The sequence below is a fragment of the Euprymna scolopes genome, chromosome 31 (assembly GCF_053919585.1).
Source record: "Euprymna scolopes isolate OS-2025 chromosome 31, ASM5391958v1, whole genome shotgun sequence".
Taxonomy (NCBI): domain Eukaryota; kingdom Metazoa; phylum Mollusca; class Cephalopoda; order Sepiida; family Sepiolidae; genus Euprymna; species Euprymna scolopes.
Window position 1 is genome coordinate 2563355 of NC_136512.1, and position 11750 is coordinate 2575104.

Below are 11750 nucleotides of genomic sequence, written 5' to 3' on the forward strand. Positions count from 1 at the left end.
TTGAAACATTATCTAAACCAAATTAGTTCTAGTTTTATAACTATTTATTCAACTGATAATTTAATGACCAAACAATAATTAAGTTACAATCATTGAAGACACAAATTTGCACCTCCCAAATTTTGCTACAAATAGTAGAAAGCAAGTGTGTATTCGCAAAACATTGCAGTAAACAAACACAGGTAGAGACAAATAGATTCCCCCAAAGTTCAAGGACCCCCCCCCCCCACGACCCAAACCACCTGATCCTACACTGTCCAGTCACCCGACTGGAAAGAGGCTATGTGACAGCCCATCTATCTGAAGACAATTTCTCAGACTGGCTAAGAATTCTTCATAAGTTTTGGTTTTGGTTTCGATTATGGCTGAAGGAACTCAAGTTTATATATATATATATAATTTTTTATTTCGGTTTCAATTCAAGCTAATGAACCCAAGTCATATGGATATATTTTTTATTTTTGAAATTGCAACTTTATAATAGATAAAACTCTATAATAATATATATGAAATCTGCAAGAATTAAAATATCATATTTAAGCATATTTTACGACCGGGCTTTATTAGGCGTTCGTGCTAGCTTAGATAAATACTTTTGCAGTTTTAATAAAACAGCTACAATATCAGAGCATCTCCATTTACGTTGAACATCCACAGAATGCCAACATCAATATATTACATATGAATGAGTTCCCTGTGGAATTTCCATTGGTCCCGCTAGTACTACTATTATTACAATATTGTTAGATTACTTAATTATTGCAATTAAATTGGTTAAGATAATGTTCTTTCAATGGCGGCCATCTTAAAGCTGAAAAGTTCAAAATAACAATGTTTATTTATATAAAGTATTTGTAATCTCTAAATGCTAGTTTTGAGTCTTACACATGTACATGGTTTTGTTCGTGGTGGCATGTAACTAAAGGAAATTTTTTCAAGAGTTAAATAATAGATACTTTTTCAGGGAGGCATTTCCAAAATGATATTAGAAGTCGAGAACCTTTGTTTTAGAAAAACAAAGAATTTTTTTTCTTTTTTATCACCTTTCTTTTAAAAAATTTTTTTTTTTAGTTTCTAAATTAAATTTTTTTTTCTATCAGGATTAACCCTTTATAACCTGGTTGAACTAATGAATATAACGGCATAAATAAAGTGGGAATTGATTCAAACACACCTTGTACATATTAGTTCAGCATGTGGGTAGATGCCAGATACCTCCAGATTGCAACTGTCCATTGCTTACATTCAGTATGCTGCCAGAGTGGAGGATTTCCTTTGTTGTCATAAACACACTTTTTTCAAGCATTATGGATAATAATCAAGGTAAGTTTACGAAATGCAAAAATTCTCAGTGGTAGTTTAACTATTGAAGTTTATAATTTTTCCAGTTTGAAGACAATTATAGTATTACCTTTTAAACCAACTAAAATTAACAATAAATATGCAAAATTCAAAATTAAACTGTTTAAAGACCAAAACAAGTGCAGAATTTTTTTCAATAAATAAACATTTATTTATTAAAATTAAATTTGATATTTCGATTCATAATAAAATTTTCATCAGTGAATACAGGTCTTTTTTTTTTTGTTTTACATACCATAGTGATTGGTGGTAATGCTTGGTATATTTCCTTCAGATTTTGGCAAAGTGTAATGTTCAAATGTCCGATATAGTAGAAAGCGTGCCAAGCATTATCACCACCATGCTACATAAAAAAAATCCTGTATTTCCTGATGAAGATTCTTTTATGAATCGAAATATCGAATTTAATTATTAATAAACAAGTTTATTTATTGAAAAAATTTTGCACTTAATTTGATCTTTAAACCGTTAAATTTTGAATTTTGCATTCAACATTGCTTTAAACAGTAGACTTTTTTTTTTTTTACTTAACAATAAATATTTTTTTAATCATCTGTATCATACTTCAGGTCATAAAGGGTTAAATTTTTTCTTCTCTCTTTTTTTAAAAAAATATACTTTTGCAATTAAAATTTTGTTGATTTTAAATAATGTAAAACAAAGATTTCAAAGTCATCCTGAAGGATGCACCATTCAACATCTCTCATAGATATATCATTAGTTATCATTCAAAGCCCAAAAGATGTAGTTAATTCACACCCGTATAAGTTTTTTTCTCTCTTTTTATACAAACACTTGAATTTTTCTTTATGAAACGTCTTACACGTGTTTCGTTGAATAACAGAAGACCACTAAACAACTCCTCAGAGACAAATGTACGTTCCTAAAAAATCTGTTAGAGAGTTTATTATGTGGAATGAAAAAAAGGATTTGGAGAAGAAAAATAATAAAAGGAAATGGAAATATGTAAAGTCCGCAAAAACAGATTAAAATTTATATAAGAAAATTTTTTTTTTAATATTCTTTTAAGAAATAAGTAAAAAATATTTTGTTATATCTTTTATAATCTTTGTTTTTTGTAATATATAAAAACTATATTTTATATTCTGTTTTTATATAATGTAAATTTCTTTTCATCACTTGAATTTATTATGTGTGTGTGTAATATTCAGCAGAAAAGTTTAGAATTCATTTTTTTTTGTTTCCTTCAATTATATTCATGTTGGTTTAAGTTGATTATGTAGAATGAAAAAAAGAATTTGGTGATGAAAAAATACAAGGAAATGGAGATATGTAAAGTCTGCAAAAACAAATTAAAGACAAACTTATTGTAGTGTTTATAGGCAATCACTATCTATATGTGTTCACACACCACTGTGTGTGTGTGTGTTTGCACATACATACATATATATATATATAACTACTTCATTTACTCACATAAAATTAATATATGAAAGTATAAATTTATGTATTAATGTATTTACTTCAAAAGTGCTCAATACATAGGTAGAGCTAGTTAGTAAGTTATAAAATATATATGGTGATTAAGCTACACTGAATATTCCGCGTTTCATCCACTCTAGGACTCTTCAGGCTTGTGTAGCTTAATCGCCATATATATATATATATATATATATATATATATATATATATATATATGTATAAATGGGGCAGAGATATACAAGAGGACAACGTAAGTCATACATTTTCTGACCACATAAAAATTCTAGTCAAATTTAAAACATTTTTATAATTAAATAAACCTAATTAAATCTGAAACCCCTTTTAGAATAGATATGCCAAATCCACATTCCCTGACTGATTGAACCTATACACACTAGTATGTTTAAGATTTAGAGTGGCCATAAAACATGCATATGAATACTTATCTTTCTAGTCTCTCATTACTTCTATCTCTATCCTTACCCCCCCACCCTCCCACTATTTCCCATTCATTCTTATATCTCAACAGACTCAAATCCGCACCTCTATTGGTTCTTATTTACATGCAACCAAATCTTATTTTTCACAACATTTGATGAAAACTCCTAATATTAACTCCCTGTGACGAGGAAGATCTAATATTTTCATTGCAAACTTTGCTTTCATATAAGCTGTATCGCTTCAAGAAGTCTCTAGTTGCTAGTAACTAGCAGACTGAAACATGCTCATGACTGTGCAGCAACATATTACTGCTTATGTAAAAACAAATAAATTATATATATATATATATATATATATATATATATATATATATATATACGAGCAAACAGTTAATAAAACATGTTAAAAAACACTTTGAAAAAGAGTTAAAAACATATTTAATCTGAAAAGCAAACACTTGATAAGCGGATAGTCCTTAATCCATGGAGTTTCGAAGAAATACTTTCCTTCTCATCAGAGGGTAGGAATTAGCAAAATGCGGGATCGGATTTTGCATACAAAAGTATTTGATGAAACAACAAGTAAGTCAAAGATCTTACTTGATAACAAAAAAGTGAAGCAGAGGGAATATGGTGAAGAAAAAAGGTGATTACACGTGAATGGATAGTCTGGTGAAAGATAAATAATCTAATGACGGTAAAATCCAAAAATAGAACTTCAAGAAAGTTAATTGAATTAGCCTTATTACAAAATTTATTTTCTTATCCTATATATATATATATATATATATATATATATGGGATAAGAAAATAAATTTTGTAATCTTCTTTGAAGGAATTATTTTTGTTATATCTTTTATATTCTTTGCTTTTTGTAATATTAAAAAAATATTTTATATTCTTTTTTTATAGTTTTTGTTTAAACATTTGAGAAACTAATGAATAGTGAAAATTTCTTTCTTCATTTCAATTTGTCTTCATACATACATACATGTGTGTGTGTAATGTTCTGCAGAAAAGTTTAAAATTCATCTTTGTTTCCTTCAATTAGATTAATTTTTTGTGCGTAGTTAAGATATTTGCATTTTTACGTCATGTATTGCTTGTATTGTTATGTAAAAATTCTCAAATCATCGTGGTGTTATTCGATTTCATTGTGGTTGGTGTGTAATATTATCTTTTCAACAACTTCTACTCTTATATTTTCAATTGTGCAAACTCAGAAATTAATTCAACCATCCATTGCTTTGTTCTAAGTTCGCTGGACACGGATAATTTTTTTTTTCTCAAATTTTTATTTGGTCTTTTTTTTTTTTTCTTGGCGTAATTTGATGTCCATTTACTTGCGTCACTCTAAATTGTTTGGCTTGGTATAACAGGCGGATTTTTACTGAGTTTTTTTTGTCCTGGAGATGATTTTATGATGGGCTCCTAGAGTTCAACCAGAGTATAAAATTGCGATTTACTTGGTTATGGCACAAAAGCATGCTATCCTCATGGATTAAATAAAGAGTTCTGTTCAAAAATTCCATACAGATTCCCGAATTCAACAAGATAAACCTGAAGAAGGTTGGAGGTTACACCGTTCAAAACATTGTGAAAATGACACTCAAAATAAGCTTTGAATAATCCAATTCTGTGATGGTATACCATTAATTTTGTGATGGTACACCATTAATTTAGAGATGGTACACCATTAATTTGTCCAGGTGTGCTTATTCACTAGCAAACAATGGACAACTGCTAAATAGTTTCTCAATTATGTTATCATAACTGTCTATGCCGAACTTGATTTTTGCGTAGGTTTTCATAAAATCTTTCCATTTCTGGCCCATAAGTCAATGAATTTCATTTAGCTTTCAGTTTGCTGTCACGACACTCCTATCAATTCTTTGTACGTGTTATTGATTGTCATGTTTGCAGATTCTTATCACCCATGTAATAATCCAAGTCCGCAGGGAGGGGTGGGTGGGTCAACAATTCTAAATTATCAACATTTAAATAGTATGTTTAGTCTTGCAAAGCACAAAATTTAGCTAAATATCAACTGTAAGTCTTTGTTCTGGCTTTAAAAGACCAAAAAGAAACAAGACAACAAGGAGGTAGTTAATAAGAGTATATATTTACAGAAAGTACAAAAATAATGGGTTGTCAGAGATTTTTTCTGGATTGTTTTTAGTGTATTCTATCTATTCATAGTTGCAAGGAGAATTCATATTGTGACACAATAGGTAGATTTTTAGCTTTGTTCCACATGGAATCCAAATTTTATAGAGGCTTTTTTTTTCTTTTTTACAAAGGAGTCACCACATCAAGACCTGAAAGCCATTCAAGGCTAAAGGTTAATGTGTGCATTGTAGTCATTGGGGCAGTTGCGTAATAATCGTTTGTAAAACTAATTTAGTATAATTAGATTATTTATGAGGACAGCTGAACAAGAACTTGTTTATGTTGGATTTGAAGATAATGATATTGTAGTCAACTGGAAAGTAGACCAGTGGAACAGAGTTCCACAGGCGGGCAGTTCTAGGGAGTCCACATTTAGGTTTAGTCATCGATAGAGAGTGGGGTAATTTATTAATAGTGACTTTGGTGAAGGATTGGTGAGGGGGACCATAAATTGGAGCTCAGTCGAACACTTGTCATGAAAATAGCGATAGAGCAAGGACAGGCTCACAATGTTTCTTCTTTGGGAAAGAGGCTGTAGAAAAGAGGAAAGGTCATCGCGTACTAGATTACGAAGTCTGTTTTGAACTTTGTCAAGGCAGGATAGAGTGCTTCAAGCAGCTCCTGCACAGATGGGCCAACAGTATTCAATTCTACGGGATTTATCACAAGCGCGCTCGTAATCTTATGTTTCCTTTTGGATCCATGTTCTGAAGCTGTTTATGGTAATAAAATCGAGCTCGTAATCTTTCGTTTCCTCTTGGATCCATGTTCTGAAGCTGTTTATGGTATCACAATCTCAAACAAATAAGACACTCATTGGGTTTTCTCGTTCTCCAGTTCCAATCGTCTTTCTTGAAATTTCTGTTTCAGATGAATTTGATGCTCCTGTTTAAACATAATAAAGTCTAAAACAGTGTTTATGAATTCCTCCATTTCTGTCTTTCAAAATTGGAAACAATTTTGTTTTTTTTTATAATACATCGTCATATGCAAATTTTTCATCTCAAAGATAAATTTTTCATTTCACTTGCTTAGCTTATTTAGATGTATCGGATTAAAATTTAAAAAAAAATATATGAAAAAGTTGCCCCCCCCCCCCAAAAAAAAAAATTATATGATCATAAATCATTTCGATTTCAACATTTTAGTGTTGAGGAAACAGTTTGGAATCCTTTTCTTTCTCTTTCTGCAAAAATAGAACCTTTGTTTAAAATCCATTTTTCTGGCATTCAAGGGACTTTCTTCTTTGTGATTTTTGTAAAATCTTGTATCTGTCCTTTAGTTTCTTGTTGTTTGTGTTGTAATAATTGTTAAAATAATTGTTGTAACAATTGTTGTAATAGTTGTTGAAATAATTAAACAAAGTCCTTTTTGAAAATCCAACATTACTAGTTAAATAGTAAAGCTGATGATAAGTTCAAATTCTTGTCACCAACGTTGTGACCTTGAAAGGCCAAAAAGAAATAAGACAACACGGAGGTAGAGTTAACAAAAGTATGTACAGACTATACAGAAGTAATGGATTGTTGTCTATTCATAATATTCGGAAAAGTCCACAAAGTGACGCAGTAAGATAAAAGTATTGTTCTTTTCAAAACTTCTATTTAGTTTTTAAGTATTGTAAGTGTGGATGTTTTTATTTTTTTTTTTTAATTTCATTAATTCATAAAATTAATAATAATTTTGTTAGAATTAATTTAAAATTTGTAATAATGATGACATTTTTTTTTCTAAATTGCCTTTATTTTTATTTTTTTTTTAACTATCAGTAAAAGTATTGTTCTTCCTTCACAGATAGCGTTTTAAAAGTCGAGTGTGAAAAGCAAGATCAGAAGAGAGAAAGGGACCATGAAATAATCAGCAGTTAGGTTAATAAATTGGTTAATGGCAAGATGCAGCATGTGGATACCCATGTGGGGGTGGGGGGTGGGGGTCTGTTCAACAGTAATAGTGACTATTATTGTCCAACTTCTCTTTAATGCAAAGTCAGGCGTATTATAATAATAATGATAATGATGAAATAATTGTGTAGAATGCACAGGAGATGCATCATAATGCATCCTAAGTGCATATATAGTGCAAACAATGCAAGGGTCATGATATGTACGGAGAGGGAGGGAGGGGAGTATCAGCGTTTCAAATTTCAAGAAACAAGCAATGAAACAGGGCAATGTCCTAGGAATCTACGAAGCAACCAAGTAACGGTATAATCAATGTGTACAAAAGAAAAAAGCGCAGTAGAATGCATAAAAATAATAATGTAGAAACGAATAGCCGAAGTGACATTATATGTGTTTGTGCATGTGACGCAACCAAGCAGCGGCAGATATTTATTGAATTAATAAATATTCTGATTATTGTACATTATTTATTGTCGTAAGTTCATCTGAACGAAGATTTATAATGATAAAAGCATACAAAACATAAGCGTGCAAGTCTAAATAATAATGACGATTATAATAAAATAATTTGGAGGGTGGAATAAAGTGGATAAAATCTTTGTTTTATTTGAAAGCTAAAAAAAGTCTCCAATTGATTAAAATAATTCGAAAGCAGATAATCACATCAGTTTGCCGATCACCAACAACTTTAATATTTAGCATTAGATTTAAATGTTTGTAAATTTTTATATTCACCGTCAAACACGCACATTGTCATTAGCCTTCAATTTATAAACTCGTCACAATGCTTTAAGCTAACTATATTCAATTTGATACATGTTGAAGAATATTTTTTTTTATTTTTTAAATACAATAAGCAATAAAATACCACCCCTTCACAGTTGAGGTTTCTAGATGCCTTCTTTTTTAATAGTTTCTTCCTTCAAACTATTACACTTTGGAATTCCCTGCTTTCTTGACTGTACTAACACATTGAAATTTAAATGTAATGTGAACAAAGAGCTTGCTGTTAAACTTCGGTTCAAAGACAATCTGAAGGTCTCCCTCAAACAGTTCAGTTTGTATTCTAATTCATAGGAAAAAGTAACCCAAGTCAGATGTTCCTGGTGTGCCACAAGCCACAAAGAGGGCACAATTGCTGAATTTGCATGCAAGAGGAAACATGACATTAGAAAAGACAGCACAGTCAGCACCTCTGCTACAAAATCATCCCACAGGTGTCTAAAATGCAGGAAATACTTCTGAGCTCGAATCTGTCTTACAAACCATCTCTGAACCCATAGAACAATTGCATGAACATGGTCATCTTTGCAAGTGATGGACGAACATTATCATCTATAAATATTAATGATTTCACTATTTTTCCACAATTCCGATACAATTACTAATTCTGTTCTAAATCACCAATTTAGATTCTTTTTAAATTTCTATACATACACGCATCTTGATATTCGGTAGCAAATCAGCAAGATACTTTCATTTCTATAAATTAAAAACTAAATGAAATCTTTAAAAAAAAAAAATTAATTTCGTTACAAATTGCATATTTATAACAAAGTTTATTATCTGAAGAAAAAAGTTAACTGATTGGCGGTTATGTACAATTTCAAATCAAGTTCATTAAAAATCCACAATATTGGTTTTTAATTTGGAATAGACTATATTCTTTTTTGCGTGCATTAGATGTTGATGTGGAAAAATGTAATCATCATTAACTAATTAATAATTAACTAATTTAATAAACACTAGTTTATTAAAAAGTCACGCATGTAGTAGAATATCAGTCTCAAGAAAACAAAAGAGGCTGAGCATGCAGGGTCCCCCTCCACGGGTGAAAAATTTAGTTTCACCATAACTAATGTTTGTGCAAAATTTTTGTTTTTAAATCTAAGGTTATTAATAAAAGTGCGAACAAACAGGAGTGAATTACTAGGTCCAATCTCTTCTTTATTGGGGAGGGGGGGGGGCCAAGAAAGAAAACGAAAAACAAAATGACATCCTTCATTTATAATAGACTAGCAGGGGTACCTGGCGTTGCCTGGGTGTTTGGAGGTGTAAAAGAAAAAAAAGTTCTCGTAGGTAGGTAGGCTCGAACCTGAACCTTTGGGATCAATAGCCTGATAACTTACTGCCACGCTACGCGGGCAGAGAACTGAGGATGGGTGAAATTAAATGATTAAAAGTTAAACGATTAAAAAGTTAAGTGACAGGTGCATAAATGTAATGAGGTCAAACATCAGGGGAATGAAATGCACTTAACTTTGGCTGCAAGCCAGTTTCTGCATATGTTGTTGGTTTCCTTCCAAGATGTTGGGGAAAACCAGCTCCCCATAAAAAGGGGAGTGCCCAAATGAATAGCAATTGTTTGATATAAGGGGTTTCCCCTGCATTGATCAAATTGCATTACTTTTCTGGACATCTCGACACAAAAGTCCGAGAACATTCCTTGGCTTTCACAGTTTTGCTTTTTTATACGGAAAAGCCAAAGAAACATGCGGAGAGTAAAAAATATCGCGAAAACAGTGTGTAAAAATCACCCAAATTAAACATACACACAACCTCGTTTCATAAATGGTAGATATTATAATCTAGGTAGCATATAAAAGGTATTAAGAGACAGTAACCACCTCGAGCGCCTCCCTGAAAAAAAGCCTTTGTCGGACATACACAAAAAAATGCACACACACATTTTGCCTTTTATATATAGAGAAGACTAGCGGGGAGTACCTGCCGTTGCCCGGGTGTTTGGAGGTAAATCAAAACTCCCTGGGGGGGGGGTTAAAATAAAAAAGAAATTTGGTAGGTGAGTGTGAGGATCGATAGCCGGAAAATACCGCCAGAATTAGTGTCGCTTTTATTATACGAAAAAGCCTAATCCACATGCGGCGAGCGACAAATGTTGAATATTTATCTTCCCGAAGTCGAGCAAATTAAATAGACAAGTGACCTCCATTGCTAACTCAGAGATATTATAATTTATATGTGATATAAAAAGTTTTCAGAAGTTGTGAGCTGACTGACCGCTTCTCTGAAAAAAGCCTTTCTTGGACATACACAAAAAGCGAACATACATACACACATTTTCGCTTTTATATATATAGATTAAGGATTAGAGACAAGGAGTGTTGGTTTACATGAAAATCATTAATTCCACCGGCCAAAATACATTTTCTTCAAATTATTTTAATACCAATACTACAATTTGAAATGTTGCTATAACGAATCTCATTTAAATTTTAATTTTGTTCACAAATTAATCACCGAGATTATCTTTTATCTTCAAGGAGAAAAAAAAAAAAAATCATTGTTCGGGGGGGGGGTACATTTTTACTCCTTGAATGTAAACATAGATGAATTCAAAACAAGTAACTTAAATTAATAAACTAAACTCATCAACTTATTTATGCAAACATACTCACATAAATTCAACATGGCAGACAGTCAATATAAAAATGAGAAAAAAAAAAAAAAAAAGTTAAAACAAAATGTAGCAACATCTTTTATTGAATTATGAAAATAATTTATGCAAAAATTTGTTTTAGATTACTTTTATTTTTTAAATAACGGCAATGTAGCTATTTTAAGTAAATTATTTTTGATAAGATTTTTTTTTTTTAAATTTTGAACTGCCTTTTATAGATTTCAAAAATACAAAACTTATGTTGCGAAACATTTTTTTTAATAAATATTTGCATTGTTTTAAATAAATCATTTTCATATAAATCATTAAAGAATTTTACTTCTTTTTTCGCTTGACCTAGTTTCCATTCCAATTTTTATATTAAACTATTCATGTCAATTTATGCCAGTATGTCAGCTAAGTTACTAATTCAAAGTATTTTTTTACTTTCTATACTTTTGGGGTAATTGCATCAAGTCCGGGGTAATTGTGGCAACTAGCTAAAAGCGCTCTTTTGACAACTATGCATATAAAGAGTACTTTTTTAGTTGAGGCAATTACCCCAAAGTACGGTACTTTGTATGCATAATACTAAATTAATTTTAACTCCAATACATTTAGCATATCGATCTTAAATATAAATTTTTGATTACTTCATATCGTTTTTCTGATAAAATTATCAGATCAGCAAACTTCATGTTTACCAAAATTCTATAATAACAAGAAGAAAAATGTATTTTACAAACATTTTTTTTTTTCAGCTGATGGATCCGTGTATTTTCTGTCGTAGTTCACAAATGCTGAATTGCATAAAAAAAAAAAAAGTTTCTCTTCTAAAGAAACTACAAAATTGTACTAACTACTAACAGCAGTTTAAAAATTCAATGAAACTAAATAAAATTAAATATGAAAGCCTTTGTACAGAACTACCCCTATAACAAAAAATCTGTATGACATTCATACCCGGAAAAAAATATCATGCACTAAAAATCATGTAACTTGATCAAGTAGTTTTATTTTTATGAAGAAAATAAT